The sequence below is a fragment of the Micrasema longulum genome, unplaced genomic scaffold (genome assembly GCF_059751315.1).
Source record: "Micrasema longulum isolate JH-2025_06_02 unplaced genomic scaffold, ASM5975131v1 h1tg001528l, whole genome shotgun sequence".
NCBI classification, from domain to species: domain Eukaryota; kingdom Metazoa; phylum Arthropoda; class Insecta; order Trichoptera; family Brachycentridae; genus Micrasema; species Micrasema longulum.
The window spans coordinates 35,783-61,499 of NW_028278711.1; the positions used below are offsets into that span (position 1 = coordinate 35,783).

General features: G+C 33.0%; 1 long non-coding RNA gene and 1 other non-coding gene across 2 annotated transcripts in view; one reads left to right on the forward strand and one right to left on the reverse strand.

Annotated features, from left to right (window-relative positions):
• Positions 1 to 25,717, forward strand: part of LOC148275018 (uncharacterized) — a 100,296-nt gene that overhangs the window by 3,555 nt on the left and 71,024 nt on the right. Inside the window, exon 2 of the long non-coding RNA XR_015824130.1 lies at positions 13,696 to 13,747. This is a non-coding gene — a long non-coding RNA (uncharacterized LOC148275018). The remainder of the gene's footprint in view (positions 1 to 13,695; positions 13,748 to 25,717) is intronic.
• TRNAA-AGC (transfer RNA alanine (anticodon AGC)) lies at positions 13,378 to 13,450 on the reverse strand. The gene has a single exon. It is a non-coding gene; the product is annotated as a tRNA-Ala (tRNA).

Consider the following 25,717-nt stretch of genomic DNA (forward strand, 5'->3'; position numbering starts at 1 on the left):
AGAAATGAGAAAATGTTCAAAAAGGCTATAAAAAATGAATAGTGGAGCTATTTAGAAGTAAAATGGATTGTCTCATTCGCCCAAACCAATATTGAATAAACTGCTCTACAAATGTATACTTTATGTTATGTTTTAGTTATTTTGTTGTACGTTTTATAATATAAATAATATACTTTTACTTAAATGGAATATAAACTTTCTGAACATTTTGTTAAGTACCTCTGTATATTTTATCTTTGTGTATTCTCACTTGTAAAAATATTTTTTTTAATATATTGTTCTGTGTCCTCGGCACGGGTAACCCCAGTGAGGTCACGTTATTTTATTATTAATCTTTGTTAATAAGGGAAAAAAATGACCATATTCCCTTCTCAAAAGTGTTCTCCATCTCTGTTGTGATTTGTTGATGTTATATATGAGTTATATGTAAACCATAACAACGAACGAAAAAACGTCATAAATAAACAAATTGACTTTACATCGTCTCGATATGTATCGATGAAGATGGCTTTTGTAATCGCGGCCTAGATAGCCTCTGCACAAATAATTATTAAATGTAATGTTATTTAAACTTAATATTGGTTACACTTTGATGTCAAAAACTAACCATAAAGCTTAAATATATAAAATAATAAAAAGACAAGGCTTGTTAGCTTCATAGGTTCCATGCAATATTTAATAATCACTGTTAAATTAAAAAAGGTTAGAATTAATGAGTTAATTAAACCTTGTGAATAAAAAGCTTGTATAGCTTTGTAATTGGTCAGTAGAAAAAAAAGCCGTTAAAAAAAAGTTGTATAATATTTATTTTATTAAATATGATAATAATTCTACGCCAACGGTGATATCATGAATCGATCTTCGATCCTTCGACGTACGTAAGGGAATTTTCGATAATCGGCCATTTTTATCACAAACTTAATTACACAAGAGTATCAATCATCGATGTAAATCAATAATCCAAGATAAATTTCATATATTTCCTTGTCTTGGACGTGTTACAGATATAATGTTTATATATAATGTTTTCACATTCATTTGAAAATGCCCTAACAAGGCAAAACAATTATAACGAATTTTTTGTTTTTATATTTGCAAAAATAAAATAATGTGTTCAGTAGACTCAAATCAGTGTTTGATTTTTCATATTATAAGTTTAAATATAGAGTTCTACAAAATAAACACCAAATCAATAAATAACAAATTTACTCATTAAATTTAGGAAAAATATAATTGTGTGTTTGATTTAACTTTTATTTAAAAGACCTAGTAAGGTTTTTTTTTTGGTCATTTTAAAGTAACGTATAATTTTTTTAACAAGTTTCATTTCGGGTTGAAAATCCCGTTTCGGTCGGTCAATGCTTTTTATAATTTATAAATTTAAAAAAAAAACTTTTAATAATCTTTAGTAAAAAAACAATAAGTCAATTTTTTCAAGTATAAAACCTGTGAGTGTCATATCTACACTGAGGTTTTGGTTATGGATCTCTACAAATTGGGTTATTGGTAAAAAAAACCTAAAAAACATTATATCAACATTAAAAAACATTATTAGAAAAGCGGCATGGTTGCTCGGATTACAAAGGGGTAATTATTCCTATTTTGAAATAGAGCAATCTCTCAATCTGTCTTCATTGGAGAAACGTAGAACTGAGATGGACCTTATATGTATTTTTCAAATACTTAATGCTATAAGTGATGTCCCATCTCTGTTGCAATCAATTTCTTTTCATGTTCCCAACCGTGTCACCAGAAGTCAAAATCTGCTATTTATTAAATCTTCTAAGAGCAACTTTGGTTTTTATGCCCTAATGTCCAGAATGTGTAGATTAGTCAATTCATCACACGACTTGGAATTCTTCGCGACTAAACAGTGTGGGATGAAGTTGGATTGGCATGGTTTAGCTCGAAGTCTTAGGTCTTTCGTTTTTATGAATATATTGCATATAGTTATTGTTTTGCCCTTGTTTGTCTTTGCTAAATAGTTTTATGTTCTTTTTGTTCAGTTTCTTGTATTTATGTTTCTTCATGTAACTGTTGTAATTGGCTTAGGCCGTATATATATATAATAAATAAATACCGTTTTTTGTACTGAAATATTTTTTTCATCATTGCTATGTACCAAATGGTTCAAATTTTTTTTTAACCGGTATCTTATATTTCACTCATTTTGCAATCATTGTCAAAAAACTTCCCTTTTGCTTATTTATTTATTAATAATTTTTATTTCATTATAAACAATGATTAATAATAATAATGCGACCTCACTGGGGTTACCCGTGCCGAAGACACTTAACAATATACTTTTTTTTTAAATATTTTTACATGTGAGAATTAACATAATGTTCAGTCAGTTTTAACAACAACAACGAACCATCAAACCGTTTCCCCGTAAGGCTAGAAAGATATGTTAGAACGCCACATCACCCTATCTTTGCATACAGATCTCGCTTCCTCTACATTCATACATCTTCACATGCACGCTCCCCGATTATTCCGACTTTTAACATGTCCATTTTCGCAATTGCAACGACAAAAACCAGCAAATTTCGAGTATCTTTCTGCTATTTGGCGAGTGGCGCGATCAATATATTTGATAGTCTATTAAGATACAAAAATATTAAAAAATATTCTTAAACTTCCTCATAACGTATATAAATTATTCAATATCCATGACAACTAACCATCACGCCGTTTCCCCGTAAGGGTGGACAGAGAGGATAGAATGCCACATCCCTATATCTTTGCATACAGATCTCGCTTCCTCTACATTCAGACATCTTCTCATGCAAGCACGGCGATTATTCCAACTTTTAACATGTCCATCAAGTATTTGTTGGATTTGGTCATGCCATGTCTTCCTCGGTCTTCCTCTATTTCTGCATCCATCAATATTCGCATTGCAAATATTTTTAGCCGTTCTTTCGCTGTCCATTCGCTCTACATGTCCAAACCAGCGCAGAGCTCCTTTCTTGATTTTGTCGATAATGCTTATCTCAGCCTTAAATAACGTACGGATCTCAACATTTGTGCATCTTTCGTACATAGTTTTACCACACATTTGCCTAAGAAATCGTATTTCAACAGCCTTCAGCCTACTTTCATCCCTGTTTTTACAAATCTACATCGGGGTCAGGACCAGGACTCCATCGTAAACTGCTAATTTTGCCTCATGCGACAAACATTTATTTGCCAAGACAGTTTTAAACACTATATATTTAGGTTTTGTATTTAATTTCTGTATTCCTATATGATTTATATTATAAAACGCGCAAAAAAAGAACCAAAACATAATATAAACTATACATTTGTGGAGCAGTTTATTCAATATTGGTTTGGGCGGATGAGACAATCCATTTTAGTTCTGCCTAGCTCCACTATCCATTTTTGTATAGCCTTTTTGAACGTTTTCTCGTTACTAATTGTTTTGATGGATAGTGGAGAAAGGTTATAATAGATTTTAACCTATTTTTCACAATTCGTAAAAATAATCATTTAATTTAGGGGCCTGTTGTAACAAAATACGACATTATTATTTTTTCAAATAAGACAGGTATATGTCTCGTATTCTATATTGACTTAAATGACATTATGGCCACAAACTGTTTTAAAAGCAGTAAGATTAATAGACAAAAGTAACTTAAAAATTAATATAAATTGAGTTGTGGCACCGTGGCTAGTGTTGCGGACTCACAAATCAGAGGTCAGAGGTTCGAACCCCACTCAACCCTAACTTGATTTCCATTTTCTAAAAATGAGTTATTTACAATTCATTGAAAATGGCCACTAAAATTTAAATTATAGGAACGCTAATATTTCTTATTCTTTATGTATGTATGTTACAACAGAAACGAAGAACATTTGAACGTAGTACAATTTTGAAAAAATTAGATTTTGATGTTGTTAGGTGCACTAAGCTCGATTCTATGCTCTGCTAAAAACAGCCAGACCGCTTTCATACAAAAAACTGTATTTATCACCGACAATATTTTGAGTTTGTCCAAATTTTTGTAGACAAGGACTGGATTCGACTCCCTCGGGAGCTGTTTATATTAACATGTTACAACAGAGATGAAGAATATTTGAGATAAGGTAATATAGAAGTCTAGGCATCTACAGGGCTTATGACCTGTCAATGGCTGGTTTAAGTGGCCACATTACACTCTTCCTCTTGCTTCCTGGCCCATGATCTAAGCTCATCAGGAGGAGCACATTTAGGCAACCCACAGTAGGCTTCAGGGCCTGTTGGGGCTGTCTCAGCTCCCAGCCTTGCCAGCATCAGCTGCCTCGTTACTGCCGATGTTTGAGTGTCCAGGTACCCTAATTAATGTCAATCTGGTACACTCACCTGCACAATTAAACGCCCGTAGGCATTCCAAGGTTAATTTAGAATTGATCTCGACAGAGTTCAGTGCTTTTAGAGCAGCCTGACTGTTGGATGCTCGATACCTTCGACCTCGGGACTGTAAACAAGGCCTGCCCTCTCGCGATACGCGTGTTCGAAGAAAACAGGGAACGTTTGATTTTAGGTAAACTAATTGAGGTTATGGTTTTGAGTGTCAACCCTGGAATTAATGAAAGGAGTAAGGACTTACGGTTTCCTCCCTTTGGCACTGGTCCAGAAAGACACCGTTATCGTTTGCACTGGTCACTTTGCACGTTTTTGTATGTTGGTGATTCGAAATCACTGTCACGCTCGCGGTACGGTTTTCGTTGTTGTTCGCGGTACGGTTTTTTTGTTGTGTTCGCGCGTTGCTTTCTTGACTCGCCGTCAGGGAGGAGTAGGTACATTGGGATTCAAAACAAGGACCACCAGAATCAAAGGAAGGAATGGCTTGACACCTGAATAAAAGAAAATGAATCCGAAACACTGACTGTCTAAGAAAATATAAATTCTTTAAATAAGATATATATTTACATCATCATCATTCCATGTCCGCTCCCTAGATGGAGCATATGGTGTCCACGAAGATCCTCCAGGCATGCCAGGTTCGCGTCCCGTAGTTCTGACCTTAACTCCCGACAAACAGTCAGCAGGACGTCGAGAACCTGATGCCTTGTAAAGTAGGCAAGCATAGTTAAGGCTCTCAGGAGGCATTCGCCGTACATGGCCAAGCCAATCGTATCGCCTCCGTTTGATGACATTTGTCACCGAAGTTTGCTTCGTTCGTTCTCTTATTACTTCATTCTGCACACCTAAGATTCTTATTTTTTTACACCTATTTTTAAAACTCAATATTTTGCTGTTCGCATCCATAGAGAATGGGTGTTATGCAGGCGTTATATGGGCGGCATTTGTTTTTCACTGAGTAAATATCTGATTTCCAGACAGCCTTCGTGCTGTTGAATGTGGCGCCTGCTGCCGCATCAGATACTTCCCAACTAATATAAATATTCATTTAAATACATACTGATAAATATATAATATGTACAATCAAATTTTAACCCGTGTTTTACCACAGCCACAAAAGAGTTAATTAGTCTACAAACGTTTGGTCGCAGTTAAAATACTGTTAAAATGAAATAGTTTAGCAGGGGTAGTTTGACATTATGATGACATTTAGCTTTAGGAGTAACAATGGGCGCCACGGAGATATTGCTAAAATGGCATTTCCAAATGCCAAGGGTGAAAAAGCACCATGAAAAATATATGAACTAACACCATGACGAAATAGTATTAAATGTTAACATAAGTTTGTCTGCTTTTTTCCAAATGAAAAAAACAAGTCGACACAAAAATAATTTACATCAAATTAGTCCATAATTCTTAGCATCTTTTTATTTATTATTTAACTTTTTGTACGAAATATTATTTGTACATTGGCGGGTTTATTGCCAAATGGCAATTTCTTCCAACCAACCAATAAAATAATAGTTTTATTTTTTAATTCAAGTTACAGAACGTATTCGATAAAAAATAAAGATTAAAAAGCTAAATATAAATAAACCTATTTGTTTATAAATTACCTTTAATCAAAACTCTTACTCAATGGGAAAAAAGAGGAAAGAGGAAAGGAGGAGAGATTAAGGAAGAGAAATGAGATGTTTCTTCTGACGTGATTTAAACAGAGATAATGCAGTAACATCTTTGATGGTGGATGGGAGATGATTCCACAGTCGAGCCGCATGGACACTATATGAGTTAGTGAAGAAAGAGGAATTGTGGATGGGTATTAAGAGAGTGCCTTGAGAATGAGAAGGAAGAGGTAAACCATGAACTGATAAACGTTGAAATTTCTCACGCTTCCACACTTCATAGTACACTGCGCAAAAATCGTCTGCAGCTTTATTATCAATTGAACGCTAACAGAACGGGGTGACAAAAATGCTCACTTTCGTCTATTTGACATACCATTTTGAAGACTTGTGATAAAACAAAGTTATATACATTTGTAAGGTAAAAGCAAACATATCTTGAATAGCAGAAAATTTTCTTTCGAATGATGTACAAATTTTACAATTTTGTTTTTCTTTTAGAGATAATCTTGAAAATTTGAAAAAACTGACAAAATTAATATTTAAAAAAATATCCTTTAAAAATAATTTTTAAATAAAAAAATTCATTAAAAAAAAATATGGCTGGATTTTCTCCCTAAGGAGTTATTCATATTTTAATTTGTTGCAACAAAGAGGGAAAACATTTTTGAGAAGGGAATATGGATGTTATTTACAGGACTTATGACCTGCCATTGGCTCGTTTAAGTGGCCACTTTACACATTGTGTAACATTAACTTTCTGCCTATGTTTAAACATCCATATTTCCTCAACTCTTTCGCCTGTTTACTTTGTGAAGTAAAAGAGCTGAAACCTTTATCATGTAAGGGAGATTCATCCGGCTGAACCAACACACCTACTAGGCAACGCCCAAAAACAATTATTCAATTTTTGCTTTTCTTATACCAGCAAGTTTAATCATAAATGTTTTGAGTATGTCCAAATGTTTGTAGACATGCTGGATTTTTTTTCAAAGGGGTTATTTAGATCTTAAGTTTTTGCAAAAGAGGGAAAAAAATTAAGATGGGAATATGGAAGTCTAGGCATTTACAGAGCTTATGACCTGCCATTGGCTGGTATAAGTGGCCACATTACACATTGTCTAATATGTATTTACCTTTCTGTCTATTTTTTACACATTTCCTCAACTCTTGACGAATGGACTGCGAAAGAACAGCCAAAAAGATTTGTTTTTAAATTGTCATTGGCTGGTTTAAGTGGGCACTTTACACACTGTGTAGCGTTCACCATTCTGCCCATGTTTGAACATCCACATTTCCTCAACTCTTCCATCTGTTTACTTTGAGAAGTAAAAGAGCTGAAACCTTTATCATGTGGGTGAGATTCATCCGGCTGAACCAATACACCTACTGGGCAACGCCTGTAAACAATTTTTCAATTTCAATACTTCTTAGACCCGTTGGTTTAATCCACAATATTTTAAGTTTGTCCAAATGTTTGAGGACAGGCTGAATTTCCTCTCCGGGGGCGGTCAATCTTGTCGCGTTTTTGTGAAGGCGTATTTTTGTGACAATTTTATTTTTTAAATTTTGAATGATTTTTTTTCTTACTATCCATATTGACTTTGGAAATACAATTAATTTCTCCAAATCTGTTTCATATATTTTTATTGTGATATTTCCCTTTTTATGTAGATATGAAAATATACCTACCTAAACCACACTCCACTCACTTACCCACACATCCTCACACACAAAAACTCGCGCACATGCACTCCTACATATATTAATCTCTAACTGAACTGGATTTTTATTATTGTATTTATGTGAAAAACTGATTTGGCTTTATTTTAAGTTTTTTTTATAATGTTGTGTATATTTTTTTGTATTGCTGTCGTTTTTCTGAATAAACAAAATAAAAAATCACAAACATTGACAAATGTTACACATTGTGTAAAGCGGCCAATAAAACCAGCCAATGACAAGTCACAAGCCCTGTAAATGCCTAGACAAGCATGTCCCTCGTCTAAAATGTTACCCATCTCTCTTGAAATATGTTGTTTTATTTTTAATTAAGTTGCTTATTCTAAGCGACATCTCGGGGGGAGTTTGTCTTCAATAATTTTCCTTCCCCGAGGGCGTCCTAAATGATCATGGCGTGGCCTCGGCGTCGCGACGCTCTGCAGCGTCGCTCTTCGTTATACAGTCTATGGACTTCCGCCACTTTCCTGCCCCTAATTGGAGGAGGCTATGGGTCTAGGGTGGCTAGGCTCGACTCGGGGTTTTAAAAACCACTTTTTCAAAGTCACAATCACTCTCGTTAAAAGTTTGATTTTGTCCCTGGTCACTCGATATCGAAGCTTTAAATAACTTTATAATTTTATTTTTTTTAATTGATTGCATATCGACTAAATTAATATATTTCTTATTTATTGATTTATAATGATATTTAACATATACAGTTTTTACGAAAATAGTACTTATTCAAGAAAAAAGTAGATATTTTCAAATATTGGTTAATCGTGAAAATATAATTCACTTTTTCGTTTTAACACTTTGTATCCCGGAGCTGTGTAAACACCTGATTATATAACCACGCGTTGTGTCCCGGTCCCGTGTTTTCACATGGTTTACCAGCTGTCTAAAAAAGTGCATTTTATTGACATCTAGCGAGTTTTTTTTATTTTTTATTAATAAATTTCATAAAAGGTACATGTTTTTTAAAAAAATCCATACACCTATCTAATCCAAACCTACTTTTACACATCTAGTAAATGTTATCACTGTAACTTTCCAAAAAAGAGACGAACTCTTGTGGTTGGAGAGTGGCTTACACTGTTATTGTTTATCATAAGAGTTCATATAATTTTAAATACGAGTACATGAGAAAAAAATAATAACATAGAATATTCAAAGATTAAACATAAAACAATAATACATTCATACTAATTAAAATTTATTGTAGTTTTTACACGTGTTCAAAAATTTCTTTGGATTTACTTTAAATTTATTTATTGATATATTATTTTTAAAAGTTTTTAGTTCATTGGGAAGATTATTGTAATTTTTTACACCTTTGAAGACAAAGCTATTTTGACCATGACTTGTGTGGAATTTAGAAATTTTAATATTATGTTGGTATCTGAGTGACTTATTCATCTCAAATTCTTTTATTTTTTCTTTTTTATATATTTGTATAATAGAATTTATTTCATAAAGAGCGTCTTCTGTATGAACCTTAAATATTTCATTAGTACTTTTTCGCTGCTGGTAAACCACGTGAAAACACGGGACCGAGACACAACGCGGGGTTATTATAATCACGTGTTTACAGGGCTCCGGGATACAAAGCACAACCTAAAATAAGCATTTTGCAACAAAACAGACAGATTTAATATTGAATGATACCTCATTCAAACTTTAAACTTTAAATGAGGTGACATTTTGTATTAAAACATTTTTTTATTGCAGTTGTTTTTAAATTAATGAATTTATAAAATAAAAATACTTTTGTGTTTATCCACTTTAATTTATTTAAGATAACTAGTTTCCTGGAGGCATTAATTTTCCCATCAGCATCTATACCATCAGATTTTTCTAATGTTGTGGGTGTTTTCTGCAATTTGAGAAATGTCGTTTTTGTGATCAACATATTTTCAGGGTGTAATTATTACAATTTGCGCTATGAAAGCAGCCCGGCTGTTTTTAACAGAACATATAATTGACCTTACTGCACCCAATAACACCAATATCTAATTTTATCAAAATTGTGGAGTTGCTGCTTTCTGCATAACTACGATCAATTCATCTTTGGATTTCAGCTCACAGCAACAAATAACCTCGTCAACGTCTTCAAATTCTCTAATATTATTGGTCCTTGTCGTTCGACCATTAGAAATTTTGTCAAGTCGGTTATAGTCATTATTCAAAATGTTTAATACCACTGAAAACTGAAATGAATTCGGGTAGGCAATGGAGATATTATGGGACATAAATTAAATTTACTGCCATCTATTGTCACACTTTGAAAGCGCGCGGTTCATCTACCTGCCGATAGATGTCTCTTCACCGGCTTGAGTATTGAAAATTCTTGGCTAACCTCCAAAATGATACGCAAATTGAAAACCATTTATTTAAAGTTGAGTAGTTTAGTTTTATATGAATTTATAAATTTATAAACGGAGGCATCGCATTCGTGAATATCTTGAAATTTCTGCTACAAATTAAACGTCTGTCTAGAATATATACAGCTTAAAGCATTCATTAACGATTTGATATAATTACGGAAAAAAAAACGTACGTCCGAAGACGGCAGATAAACCTATGTGGTTTGAAGGGTTTATGGATGGTTCTAGCTCCCATAATAAACAATTTATATATTTTTTAAAACACATCTATAGGGACACCCCAATGGTAAATCTATGATGTGTAAAAATATAATTGCTCTATATACAATATCATATGAAGAAAAATCAGACAGCGTTTCCTCTTGATGCTGCATAAAAAAAATATGTACATGCAAATATTTTATTTGTTACCCACCTGGGGAAAATAGAATTGAATGGATGGAGAGGAGTTTTTATTGATCAATTAATTAACATACCTTCTGCTACCTTCGCATCCATTTAGCTGTCCAAGTTAATAACTAAGATAAAATAGTTGTAATGTCTTTACTTTGAAAGCTTACTAAAATAGTGCAGTTTGGAAACTTTGCCAAATGCAGCTCTCTAACTCACACTCCTCTTCGCTAAGAAATATATTTCACTCTCAAAACTCATCCCAGAGAGCTACGAGCGGGAATTCCGTTGACTTGAGAATTCCGGCCGAATTTGGAAAATTACTTTTGCATTTTTGACGGCATATTCGTCCGGGAATTTCTAGTGTATACAAACTTTTAACGGCCAGACGTTTTGGAAGACTTATGTTTTCAAATTTAATTTATTCGAACAACGGTATTATGAGCTATATATGAATGTCTTCAAGAAAAAACCCAAAAGACCCTGCCTGGGCCCCGATTAAAATAGCAAATTAACCCTTCAGTGCCTGATTTTTCTAATTCTAACTAAATACATATTTTTATGTATGTTTTTTTATGCAAATACTGAGAAAAACAATGAAAAAAAAAGTAAATTTATTCAGTTTTAATTTCATATTTTAGTTTATGTGGACAAAATACTACATCGGGCATTAAAAGGTTAAAATAACAAGAATGTAAGGAAAACAAGAAATAACAATTCTTATGAACATCTTTTTATATCAACAATGTTTGAGTATGTCCAAATGCTTGCAGACTGGCTGGATTTTCTCCCTAGGGAGTTGTTCGTATTGAAATTTATTTCAACAGAGAGGGGAAACATTTTTCAGAAGGGAATCTGGAAGTCTAGGCATTTACACAAATCTCTCAAACTTCTTGATTTTATCAATAGAGTGACGACGGACTTCAAAAATATTAATACCATCAAAACTCTTTATTGCTCACTAGTTCGACCCCATCGCCATCCATACGCTTCTCCTATTTGGTCTCCATTCTACAGGACGTTTTCTAAGAAAAATGACATGGTTGCTCGGATTTCAAGGGGTAATTATTCCTATTTTGAAATAGAGCAATCTCTCAATCTGTCTTCATTGGAAAAACGTAGAACTGAGATGGACCTTATATGCATTTTCAAAATACTCAATGCTATAAGTGATGTCCCATCTCTGTTGCAATTAATTTCTTTTCATGTTCCCAACCGTGTCACCAGAAGTCAAAATCTGCTATTTATTAAATCTTCTAGAAGCAACTTTTGTTTTAATGCCCCAATGTCCAGAATGTGTAGATTAGTCAATTCATCACACGACTTGGAATTCTTTGGGATAGATCTTCCGGCTTTTCGTAGATCTCTTCGCGACTGAACAGAGTGGGATGAAGTTGGATTGGCATGGTTTAGCTCGAAGTCTTATGTCTTTCGTTTTTATGAATATATTGTATACCATTATTGTTTTTCCCTTGTTTGTCTTTGCTACATAGTTTTATGTTCTTTTTGTTCAGTTTCTTGCATTTATGTTTCTTCGTGTAACTGTTGTAATTGGCTTAGGCCGTATATATAACAAATAAATAAATAAAGACGAAGTAGTGAATGTTACACAGTGAATAAAGTGGCCACTTAAACCAACCAATGACAGGTCATAAGCCCTGTAAAAGGCTAGATTTACATATTCCTTTCTCTAAAATGTTCTCCATCCCTGTTGTAATTTGTTAATATTTTTTATAAGGTAAAATCGAATTTTCTGTACAAAAAAGGTCTATTTGTAAGATTTTTTTTTCAGATTACTGCCGAAGATGCTTGAACTTTTTGCGCAGTTCATTCCAATCTTTAATAAACTCTGCTTTATGTATGCATACCAGATACCAGTAAGTTCTTGTATAAATCATTGTATTGTGTCCACTTACACAAACGAAATTTGTATGCTTACTTGGGTTAACATTAAAGATTCAAACGCACTGTATCTACAAATTTTCGATTTTAGTTTAAAGACAATTGAAGATAACTCAGTTAACTTTTTATTCAATGGGATAGATAACTTACAATGGGAAGGTAACAGAAAAAATTGAGAACGGAATATGGAAGTTTACATTCACTTTTATGCCCATGTTTAAACGTCCACATTTCCTCAAATCTACTATCTGTTGACTTTTTTGAAGTTAAAGAGCTGAAATCTTTATCATTGATTCAGCCGGATGAATCTCACCCACATGATAATCATAATATGAATAGATGCCATTCTGAGGAACTTCGATATAAAAAATGTGTTGAGGGATGGACGAGGTGTGAAGAATACCTCGTCCAAAAGTTTAGTAAGTGGACTGTAATGTTAGGAAGGAAGGTTGCGCAACTCCACTAACCTGCTGATGATGAGGCGTGATGAGTGCTGGAACCTGGCTGGTGAAGCTGGCGGTCGAGAGACGCTGGCATAGCTTGTATGGAGCTAGCGGTGTAAATGGACCCTGGCACAGCTCGCTTCATGAAAGATTTTGATGAAAGAAGATGCACTTCCCTCGTAGAACGTTATTTGGGTACTGCAATTTTGATGTTGTTGGCGGCACTCACACGTAGAATTATTGTTGCGTGGAGTGCGCTAGGAAATGGGAAGGACGGGCAGGTAGATATAAATTTAATTGGTCCGAACAAAACGTATCAAGTGCATGAACATTTAAAAAAAAATTGTTTCCGGTCTTACGTAGAAGCTCAAACAATAAACCATAATAAATATACCTACTATGTATAAATAATCATGGTAAATTTATACAGCGCCGTTTATCATGAACGCTTTTACTTTTTTTTTTAAATACCAGTAAATTTCTCCAATTTAATGTTATTCTATGCTTAAAAATAACATAGAAGAATTTTTAATTAAACGAACGTAAAAAAAAAAATACTTTGGAGGCGCCGGGTATCGATCCCGGTACCTCTCACATGCTAAGCGAGCGCTCTACCATCTGAGCTACGCCCCCAGTTAGCGTTGGCACCTAATATTTTAATTATAAATAAATTTGTATTTTTGTACTTCGATATTTATGTTTATTTCATTATTTTTATTAAAAAAATTTACTATTATAAATTTATGTTATACAGTTTATAATTTTATTGTGATAAGATTACACTTATTAAGAAACTATTTATTATAAGGTTCGTAATACATCATTATGTGAGTAAATAAACTATTGAAAAAATCATTAACTATTTTACCTTTTTGCAGATACATAGATGGCAGTAACTCGTGACGTTTCGAGAACTTCACATCTGCTCTGGTATGTTTACATTTTTATTTTTAGATGTTTCCGCTGTAAACATTTACAATGCACGTGAAATATTATTTTACATTTATTTTGTTCTCGCATTTCCCATCGCCGTAAAAAACAGATAGTGTAAAGTTGAAAATCCATCGCGTTCGATGCTTCGGAAATGGCAGCCATATTTCAAAGTGCGCTCGCGCGAGTTCGTAAATGTTCGAGTTTTTAGATTTTCAAGGGGGAAAGATCTGTTCGGAAATGGACTTAAATCATTTCATGGCGGACTGTTAAAAATGGATTGGGGAGTTAGAAAGTACTTCACAAAATTAAAATTCCTCGCGTTTCAAGTGATGTTCAGCTAGTTATTGACGAACTGCTTATTTTTTAGCGTCTAATAATTTAGAAATCAATTACTGACTTTTTTCGTGACGTTAATGATTAATTATAAAATACACAAATGTTGTCAAACTTTTTTGTGATCTATACAGTTTTTTGTATGACAGCAGCCTGCTGTTTTGAGCAAAACATAGAATTTACCTAACTGATAAATGGTCATGTCCACTTTTGTTAAATTTACACACTATAAAGCCTCTGTATTATGACTAAAAGGCTAATTTCGTAGTCTAGGTTTCTACAAATATTTAAAAACAATTTTAAATAATATAAATTATTTCAAAAATATAGTTTTAATTAAATATTATTTTAATTAATTTTAAAAACATCAAAAAAGATGCTAAAACTCTTGGCACGCACTCAGTAGATGACTTTCAAATTTTTATGACGGAAATCAAATTGGCGGGTCTTAATACGATGCTGTCATTGGTCAAAATGGACTTGGCCAATATTGAAGCAGAACAGCGAAGGACTAGACCAAATTTGAAACTAAGCAATTTAAAAACATTTATTTTTTGTGCAAATAGAAGTGATATTGTGACATTTAAAAAAAAAGCGATGCTTTAAAATAAATGTTTATAAATAACATGTAAAAAAATATAAAAAACTCGTTTTTTGACTTGACCATTTTTGAAAATTATCTTTTGAGATATTTTATTATTTCAAAATTTTAATCGTTCAATTGATTGTTCACAAGAACCTGTGACGTTTCAAAGTAGTTCGTTTCAATTAAAACATTTCTTTGCTTGCATTTTCGAGAAACTTCGACGCACAATCCAATGCTTTTTTTTTACCGCATAAGAAAACATTTTTTATCCCGCACCACTGAACTTTCTTATATATATTTGGATAATTTATACAGCGTCATTTTTTTTTAAATAACCTCAAGGGCGCTATACAATAAATAAATATCATAGCACGTCTTACAGCTACAGAGCGCATGGAAATTAAGTAATCTAGCCCCTATTTGTATTTTTTATTTTTATTTTTATTTTATGTGTCGATGAAGCTTAGAGTTTAAGTGATAATTTAAAAAACTAAATAAAACCCAAATTTATTAAAATATAAGTTAGATTACAAGTCTTGCAGCTACTGAGCGCATGGACGGTTGGAATTCTAGACCCCATTTACTAAATTTAGATATTTAATAGTTGACAACATTTACCTATTGAAGCAGCAACTATTATTGTGGATAATTTACATAGCACCATTTTGCTGAAAATCACTTCAAGGGCGCTTTATCCAATACGTCTTGCAGCTACATGGTGCATTGACGGTTGGGATTCAAGCTCTTTGTTTAAAATTATAATTTAATTTAATATCAGATAATAGATAGGAGCTAGATAACATTATGTCTTGCTGCTACAGACCGCATGGACGGTATGAAGCCCAGCCCCTATTTACATTATTTGAAAATTGAATTGTGGTTTTTCTGATTATTTTTTCAAAATCGTTTACAAATAAGATTTGGATTACAACATATCGTGCAGCTACAGAGCGCATAGGCAGTTGGAATCTAAACCCCATTTATGAATTTTAAGTTTGAAATTATTTAATAGTTCATGACAATGATTCTAATAAAAAAACACACATTAGCAGAGTAGTAAGTTAGTCTAGTGTTCATAATAAAGAGTAAACAATTAAAGAACTAAATAAATAAAGCACTGTTTTCACTATGTAAAATGAGTGATCGGTGATCACCTTGTGTTCCGTAAAATATTACACCTGGAATGGCGCAATATTGGCGATCTTTGCTTCGAACTGGGTAGGTATTTCGGTATTTCAAACATCCAATATTGTTTTCCATACCGCACCCCTTCTACTGTTAACATTACATATTTGCCTTTCCGTGTAGTTTTGGGTTCGGAATTTCTGCAATTAGGTTGTTTTGTCTGTGGCGAGGCATCCCTTTATTGCTAACGAAACGTTTAAAACAGATTTCATTGGGATTTCAATTATCAACCCTTAAAATAATCCACCGGCCGGGTTGGTAAGTCCATATTTGTACTACAAAACCACAAACTATAAATCTGAATCCATGTTATTTGTCTAATGCTGGAACACGTCGAGAAATATCCCGTTTCAAAAGTAAATCAATCCTCTTCTCATTATATCGTGTAGATCTAGCTTTCAACTTAAAGTAATTATTTATAATTAGTAAAAAATATATATTTAAAGCATTGACTTTTCTTCTTGGAGTATTTGTTTGATTTAGTCACGCCTTGTCTTTCTAGGTCTTCCTCGTTTCAACATTCTACATTCTCATTGAAAATCTTTTTCAATAATGTTTGAGTATGTCAAAATGCTTAAGGCTGGCTGGATTTCCTCCCTAGGGAGTTATTTATATTTAAATTTATTGCAACAGAATTAACTACCTGGTAAAAGAAGAAGTATAAAAATTGGAAAATTGTTTTCAGGCATTGCCTAGTAGGTGATTTGGTTCAGCCGGATGAATCTCACCCGCATAATAAAGGTTTCAGCTCCTTTACTTCACATAAGTCAACAGATGGAAGAGTTGAAGAAATGTGGATGTTCAAACATGGGCAGAATGGTGAATGCTGCACAGTGTTTAAAGTGGCCACTTAAACCAGCCCATGACAATTTAAAAGCAAATCTTTTTAGCTGTTCTTTCGCCGTCCATTCTTTCTACATCAGGGGCGAACCGTGTATAGAAGCGAGTATGCCCTTCTTACTGTTATATTTTACTATACATAATAATGTTTTACAAATACTTTATTTACAGGAAAACAAACAAACATTGCCGCCATTTGCATTTTTCTCCAAATATAAATAAAAATATTAATAAAGCCCGCCCAGCCCAACAATGAGCCAAGGAACTAGCCGATTACTCCAGTTTATTTCTTCCACACTGTATATGAAAACGTTTCTCTATATAATAATATCCATATTGATTTCGAAAATACAATAGGGTATTATCACTTGGGAGGAATATCAGATTTAACCTACTCGACAAATAAAAGATTTATTTAAAGATTCTTCTAGTGTAAACACAAACCATAAATACAAACATAAATATAAACCCTTATAATGAATATTTTCATTCATTGTATTCGTTTCGAAAATAAGGCCTTTCGGAAACAATCGTTTCGTAAGTTGGTAATAAATTTTGTCATAGAAGTTCACGAGTAATGCATTCATTTTAATGTTGGTAATGCCACAGGCCACAGATATAAGGAGGGTTTTCTATGCATATTATTCTAAGCCCCCCCCTTATCCACTCCAGTTCAAGGCACTGACAGATGAAAGTGTAAACGGATTACATCTTACAACTCGAATTTCTTTTAATATTTTATGGTTTTCAACCTCTTCTAAATATTAATTTATTACGATAATGATAAATTGAATTATCAATTTATCATGAAAATTATAAATCACAACTCGTAATGTTTGATAAGTGACAGGACGCATAAATGTAAACAAACGACGCAAAGAAAAATGAAGCTATCTACAATACTCTATAAAATCCATAGACATTGATTTAAAAAATCCGATGACGTCACAAAACATCTGAAGACGTCATACTTGATGACATCACGAATTGTTTGGTTTTTGAACCATTCAAATTACTTTTAATCCTTTAGAATTTAATCCATTATATCTCCCTTATTTCTTATTAGGTTTTAATAAGAATAGTACTGATCGGCTTGTGATTTTTTAGATTAATTGATTAGCTAATAAAAAAAATCCATAATTATTGCCAATTAATTATTCGAAATCCATTTTATATATTTTATGGGTATTCGTAGGATGTGATTTTTCCCTATTGACAAGAATAAATAAACTCATACAGCGAATGTCACGTTATAAAGTGATTTAGTCAGATGAACTGCATATGAATATTACTTTTTTAAATTGTTTCGTGACATTTTGCCTACTTCTGTAACATCGTGCGAGAATAATTAAAAACAATATTAATTATATAAGTTAGTTAGTAAGTAATACGGGGCTGACAATGGGCGGAATTTTCGTCGTATTTTGCCTAACTTTCTCAATTCGGTAACAAACTTGAGTTACGATGGGGAGAATTGTACAAAATGAAGCTGATTTCATTTCATGTGCTTTTGAATGCCATTCTGCGGAGCTATTTTGAACCGCTCTGGCAGCTGTAGAAGACACTTTTGTCTCGCTTATTTTGTATGTAAATACACGAGACAAAAGCTTTTTCTACGGCCGCGAGAGCGTTTGAAATATCACCCCTGATATTTGAAATGGGGTAAGATATGGATACCAATAATTGACACTGTAGACGTGTAGACATTTAAGACCTTATTCCACATATCCAATATATTTTGACTTAACCAAAAAGAAGACAATAAAGAGTTCAGACCTACGGGAAATTGGAAAAAATATATATTCTTACGCGCTGTAAAAATTAGAGCGTTAAATTATTCTGCGTAGTTTCTTAAAAATGTATGAATTTTTTTTTTTTTTTTAATAAAAACGAACTTCTTTGCATTAAGAGAGAGAGAACTTGAAACGTCACTCGCGGAGTAATTTAAAAAATACAAAACTTTAAAAAATCAGGGTGGTAATAACAAAACTAAACTAAACTAAAAACAGACATTTTGTTAGTGTTACCAGGGTATAATATGAGAGAACTAACATAAATTGGACATCTCGGATTAAAAAACGCCGTGGAGGACATTTGACTGACATTACCTTTAATGATGCTTACACACCTGTTTAGGTGTGTAACTTACTCCTACACAAATACACACAAACACACCTCTACAGCTCTACACTTACTCTCATACAAATACACATAAACACAACCTTTTGTTGTACCATAATTTAATATGTATGATTTTTATTTAGAAAATTCGCTGGTCTGTCTTTAAACCGTATTTTTTTATGTTATTAAATCATTCCGTTTGTTTCTGTAAAATAAACAAATCAAACATAATGGCATCAAATATTATTTAAAATGACATACAAATATCCGCTATATGTAAAATAAAATATATTTTTTTTTTAAATTCAAAGTTCAATTACTCTTATTAAACTACCCTTACTTATTTACTCTGTTGTGTCAATCAATATTTCCACGATGACAATAAAATTTTAGAGAAATTAATAAATACCTTTTTTTGAAATATAATTATCTTACATTTGTGTTACGATAATAGTGTTCGTGATCTGGCAACATTACGCGGCGACTTCACGCATGCGCGAGGCGAAAGTGGGGCAAAGTGGGGGGCGATCGTAATTTTTTTGACACAGTCCGATGTATTAAAATATGATTCTACCGTACATTCACGGAGACTGGACCGCTCTACCCGTGCAATGCACGAGCCCACTGCGTGATATCGCACGATTGGCCCATTTCACACCATGGCGAAAATCTACACAGCCCGATAAAATACAATACGGATGATCGATATTTATTGTTTATTTAATTATTTATTTATTTAATGCCTGGCAAACGCAATGACCAGTACACCATGAGACCGACTAATCTCCAGTCGATTTTCTTTTGCAGGATTTTTACCTGAGAGTACTCGCTAACTTTAAAAAATGATTTTGATAAAATTTTCATTAAAATCTCCTTCGTTAAGTTGAACTGTATTATTTGAATCGGGTTGTGGTTCTGTGGCTAGTTTTGCGGACTCACAGATCAGAGGTTCGAGGTTCTAACAACTTGATTTCCATTTTTTAATAGTGAGTTATTTACAACTCGTTGAAAATGGTCACCAAAATTTAAATATTTTGGGTAAATTATAAAAACGCTAAATTTTATTTTTTTATTTTTTTTAAATAATGAACTAACTGAGACGTTTTAATTGATGTTTTTACTAAAGTCATTAACTATGGAGTTTAATAATAAAAAAATCAAAAATATAAATGCTATCAAATTTAAATAGGTACTAACGAATCTAATAAATGACAATCCACTATAATTTTACCGTGCCGTTTAGTATCACGCGGCAGGATTGTTTATTTGAAAATTCTTGTATAATGAACAGACTTTTTACGCTTATTCTGTGTATTATAATTCTATGATTATTATTATTATTATATCCTCTTAAATATATAATTATCGTCACATATTTTAAGAATTAGTATAATATGGTTGGGATTCGGTTGACGGAAGTATTTTTGTATTCGGTTGAAGGGTCTGGCTAACATGTGTTCCATGTTCATGGTTCGAAATGCGAATTCAAAAAAAATACCGACCATATTTATTTTTTCGCGCGTAGAAAAGCACGCCTCGGCGGATTGTTTAGTTTATCCCATCGGCCAATCCTAAGGGATTTATTTTAGTATCGTCTGTTTCAAACAACGATTCTCAATCCTGTTTTCAAATTAGCATTTTAATTTATCTAAAATGGAAAGAATGCACGAATGGGTGGCAAAAGAACGATATAACAGAGATATATAATTCATATTATCTTTCTTTTCACTCTTTGTTTATGGCATATCCTTACATTAATCGGGTTGTGGTCCCGTGACTAACGGATCAGAGGTGCAAAGTTCAAACCCCACTCTACCCCAACTTGATTTCCGCTTTCTAATAGTGAGTTATTTACAACTCGTTAAAAATGGCCACCTAAATCGAAATATTTGGGTAAATTATAAGAACGCTGATATTTCTTTTTTCTATAAAAAAACTCAATGTTTTTAACAATTAAACAATTACTTTAGAATTTAAAAGTGAAGTTGGACAGAGGAACTATATTTCACACCTAGCCTGTTCGGTGGCTGGGTGGATACAGTTAAGTTTTTTAACCGACCAAGTGCTTTGTAGCTGCAGGACATGTAATCTAGATTTTATTATTAAAATTTAACCTTAATGCAAATGGGGAACTAAAACTTCAACTACCTATGCACTCAGTAGCTGCAAGGCGTGTTGGTATGATCATTGTACAGCGCCCCTGAGGGGGTTTTCACAAGAATATCCTTTATAAATTATCCTAAATAAATCATTAAATATGGCTAAAATTAATTTTAACGTAAGACGCAAACGACCGACAAAGACGTAGCATGATCAGATAAATTAGAATCTCAAGTCTGGTTACATCAAAAGCGAACACAACCGAAGGGCATGTATGACAAGATGTGTGAATGTATCTCAGAATAAACGTGTGTTTCGCGGTCCATCCTCTCTGCTTACCCTTACTGGGAAATAGAGTGATGGTATTAGTAGTTGTAGTAGCAGAAATAAGTGGTTCGTTTAGGTGACATCGTTCAAAAGCAAGGGCTTGTTCAACAAAATTAAGAAAGGGATGCTGCGATGGTTTAGACACATTGCATTCTAGTGTATTTTCCACTATTGGGTGTGAACAGGAGAAGAAAAATGATTTACAAAATCAAATGTAAAAAATGAATCATAATGAGCCCTGTTTCCAACCCTTATGTATGGGAGCGAAGTATGGATTTGAAAAAAATGGTATGAAAGTAGGCTGAATGCTGTCAAAATGCGATCTCTGTGTGGTCAAATAATCCACTGTTAGTGCACAAATGTCGAGATCCATGCATTATGTAAGGTTTTGGTGTTTCGAAAAATAGTAAAACTCATAATGCACTATTAAAATAATTTAACATAAATAATAATTCGTAAAAAAATAAGTACGCAATTGCAGTTCATACATAAATTCACAAATCAATCACTATAATTGAAAAATTACAGTCAAGTGTATGGTGGCGGCCTCCGTGGTGTAGTGGTTAAGACGCTTGTCTCACGCGCGCAAGGTTCCAGGTTCGGTTCTCGATGAGAATACAAAAATTCAATGTAATTTTTTTCAAGCCCGAGTATTCTGAGCTGTAATTCACACCTGTAAAATTAATTTTTTTTATTGACAGCAGGTACTTGATACCTTTAACGTCTTAAAATGCTTTTACATCATACTTCAAGTGCCAGTCAAGGAACGTTGAAATATTGCAGTCTTAAACCATCCTTTAAACTAATATTTCATGTCTATCCCGCTAGAAATAGGACACAGGAACTCACGAATCGTAGGCTATCGTGCGAACCACTACACAACGAGGTGGACTTATATCTAATCGATTTTCTTTTTCAGAATTAGACCTCAAAGTAGCCATCGAGTCAACAACGCTTGTCCAGGGTTCTGGTTTTTTTTAACTCTCAAAACTGTATTTTTAATCCACTCGGACACACAAAATTTATATTTACGCAACAACAACATATATTATTTTTGACGACATCGATTTACCCTTTCTTGAACAATTTACGCCTCGTCCTAAAAGCATTTCAAATTTTCGCCATCGATTTTATATTACTTAGTGCCACACCCGATGCTGAAATTTTATAATCCCTTCTTAAAAAATCTTTTCCATTCAGATCATATATTGTTAAAATCCCTCTAAGGTATACGTCTACTAATATTCAGTTATAATATTCAAAATACAGTCAATACATTGAAAGGCTAAATTCAAAATAACAATGCGAATATTGAAGCAAGGCTAAATATTTCAAAATAACTTTTAATTGAAAAGGAACTTTATTTAACAAACCACATACAATTCCCAAAGAGAATTTACTTTCAATCCACGTCGGAAACTTGAGAAAAAGTCAGAAATTGTATTACTTTTCGATAATATTGTGTTCTTCTTCCAATATATCTTAAGACAAATACATAATATATCAAATCAATTCTCAAAATGTCTCAATAAAGGATTATTTATTTAAAAGACAGAAATACTTATATTTGTTCGGTATTTGGCTCATTATAGAAACAAAAGCGAGTAAAACTCAGATTCATAAATCTATAAAAAACAGTGACCAGCGCTATCACGACATCTTCGAGACTGATATGTTGATTGTAAAATTTATTTATACAAAAATTGAGCATAAAGAATTTATTTAACTTAACAAATATACATCTGTAGATGTTAGTCGATATCTCAGCTGGGCAGATAAATTAATTTATTATTATTTTATTTTTTTTGTGTACATTTGGTACATTTTTTATTACACGATATATAACTTTTTTCACGATAACAAAAAACCCACATAGGCACGGCCTGTGCGTGGGTATATTTAATCTAGAACACATTATAAAAATCTAAGGTGTAGATGCATATATAATACATTAAACAAAACACGAGTATGTGTAAAATAAGAAATAGAAAAAAAATACACGAAGATAAAAAAAATATTAAATAAAAGTTGATAATTAAACTAGGGAAAAATACGAGAGCCAATTAAAAGTTTATCTGGAGAAGAAAACTTTGACATTCATATTTTTGATCCAGTTTATGAATTGTTAGAATTAGAAATTCATGCCTCACAGTTTGAGAATCGTGTATTATTAAGATATTATAGCGACATGGCGACGTTCAATTTTCGAACACTGAGCTTTCGGTTCATTTGCAATGGAATACGAAATTCGATTCAGTTTTGCGGCGGTCGCTTTTTGGGGAGGGTGTGCGCGACGCGCGCGCATCTTTCCCTCATAATTTTTAAACATTTTCTTAGTACGCCGGCTGTGATGTTGAATTATTTCGTCAATTTACGCTGTTTAACACCCGCGTCGATAAAATTAAAACGAATTTTTCAGTTTAACTCGCGCGGTCTATTTGTGTCGCGAATTTCATCTCCTTTCAAGGACGCTGTGAAATCCGCGGTTCCACACGCCATTTTTTTCTGCCGCGTTTGATAACGCTGATTTACGAACATGTTATTTTTGGAGTTTAATGACTTGCATCAATTCGTTATCTGCGGTTCGATGCGAATTTTCACATCTCAAATGAAGGAATTTAAATATGTTATCTGATTTTGCGATTTCGATGCATTTTTACGATTAAATATTGTCAATACTCCACGTGTTTGCTAAATGTAACGGTTTTCCTGTGACGAGCCTATGATGAAGTTCGGTGTTTAAAAAAATAATAATAAAAGTTATCAATAAACTATCAAACCAGGCTAAAAAAATGGCTTTCTTTTTACGTATCGTATCATGGCTACGACTAAAAGTTTTGTAAATTTTTCATTACTCCGCGCGTGACGTCACTAGCTCTCTTCGATGAGTTGTCCTGATTTGTGGGTTGTCTTCCCGGAAATCAATAATCTATCATAATTATCAATCATTGGTCGATTTAAAAGAACCCGTGACGTCATTTAAAATAGTTTATTTTTATATAAATCATTTTTTCATACGTTTCGAGAATCTTCGCTGTAAAATTGAATGCTCTAATTTTTACCGCGTGTAAGAAAAATAATTTTTTGTATCCTATTTCCCGTTGAACTGAACTTCCTCATTGACTCAACCAAAAAGAAGACAGTTTAAATTTTGAAACATCCGTTTTAAAATGATTGCTCCAAATAGGTTTGTGACTTGAATAAAGTTTTATCAATGTCTAAATATTTTGACTCAGAGAGATTATTGCTGACCCGGGGGTCAAATTAATGAAAAAATTAATTAAACGATTGTATCTTGCGAGATTTGTTAAGAAATCAACATTGCTTTTCCGCCACTCTCTCGCAGATGGCTCCCTGATACTGTGCGAAAAAGACAACTGCACATCGGACTGATTATGCCTAACTAAAATCGATGTTTTGTTGCCGATTTTGTTGAACCGATTTAGTTGTTTTTTTAAGAAAGTGCGTCAGAATGAAATTTTCTGTATTACTTTGTGCGATATTTAAAAAAAGTTATTTTTATTATTTTTCATTCCTTTTTTTGCACCTAATGGTGCATAGGGCACCGTACTGGTACACCAATCGTAGTTTATCTTGATCATTTTTTGTTACGTGAAGGTAAGATGATCTGTCTTACGATTCAGGACTATGTAATATTATTTATTTTACTGAAACAAACAGTCGACAATAATATTATAACATAAAAAAGAAACGGTTTAAAGACAGACCAGCGATGTTTCTAAATAAAAAAAAAAAATCAAATCTCAAATATTATAGTGTAAAATCACCGTTTTACGACAAGACCTTTAAGACAAAAAGACTTGATTATTAGTTTCATTTGCAGCATACTGATAAAATAAAAGATGTAATAATTCATTAGTTAAGTAAACCTTGAGAAAGAAGCTTGTTTAGCTTTGAAACCGGTCGTTGGAAAAAAAATATTGTGGTTAAAAACAAAGTTTTTTTTATTTATCTGATTGAATTAAATTTAATAAAGCACTTTTTAAATGATGAACAAAATAAATGTTTGAATATTTGTATACTGTACGTACGTCTGACGACAGCAGATAAGACTGGACGTTTTTATGGGTTTTTGGCGGTCCTCGGCGGTTCCACAATAAACAATTAATCAAAAAAATAACGGTAGGGACACGCAAATGGTAAATATCCGTAGTGTGTTGCTCCAGTGCCATAATCCAGGAAGAAAATACGGGAATACGTTTGTATGAAGAAAAACGACACCGCGTTAACAACATACAGACATTTTAAATTGGTTTATAAAATGGCCGCAATCTAACCTGTCTGCAAAAGAGTAAGTTTTATTTATTTTTTAAATATTTTAAGTTTGTCCAAATGTTTGTAAACAAAAGACTGGATTTCACCCCCTGGAGAGATTTGTCTTCAAACATTTGGAGAAACTCAATGTTGTTGATTAAACCTACTTGTGAAAAAAACGGAAATTTGATAAATGTTTT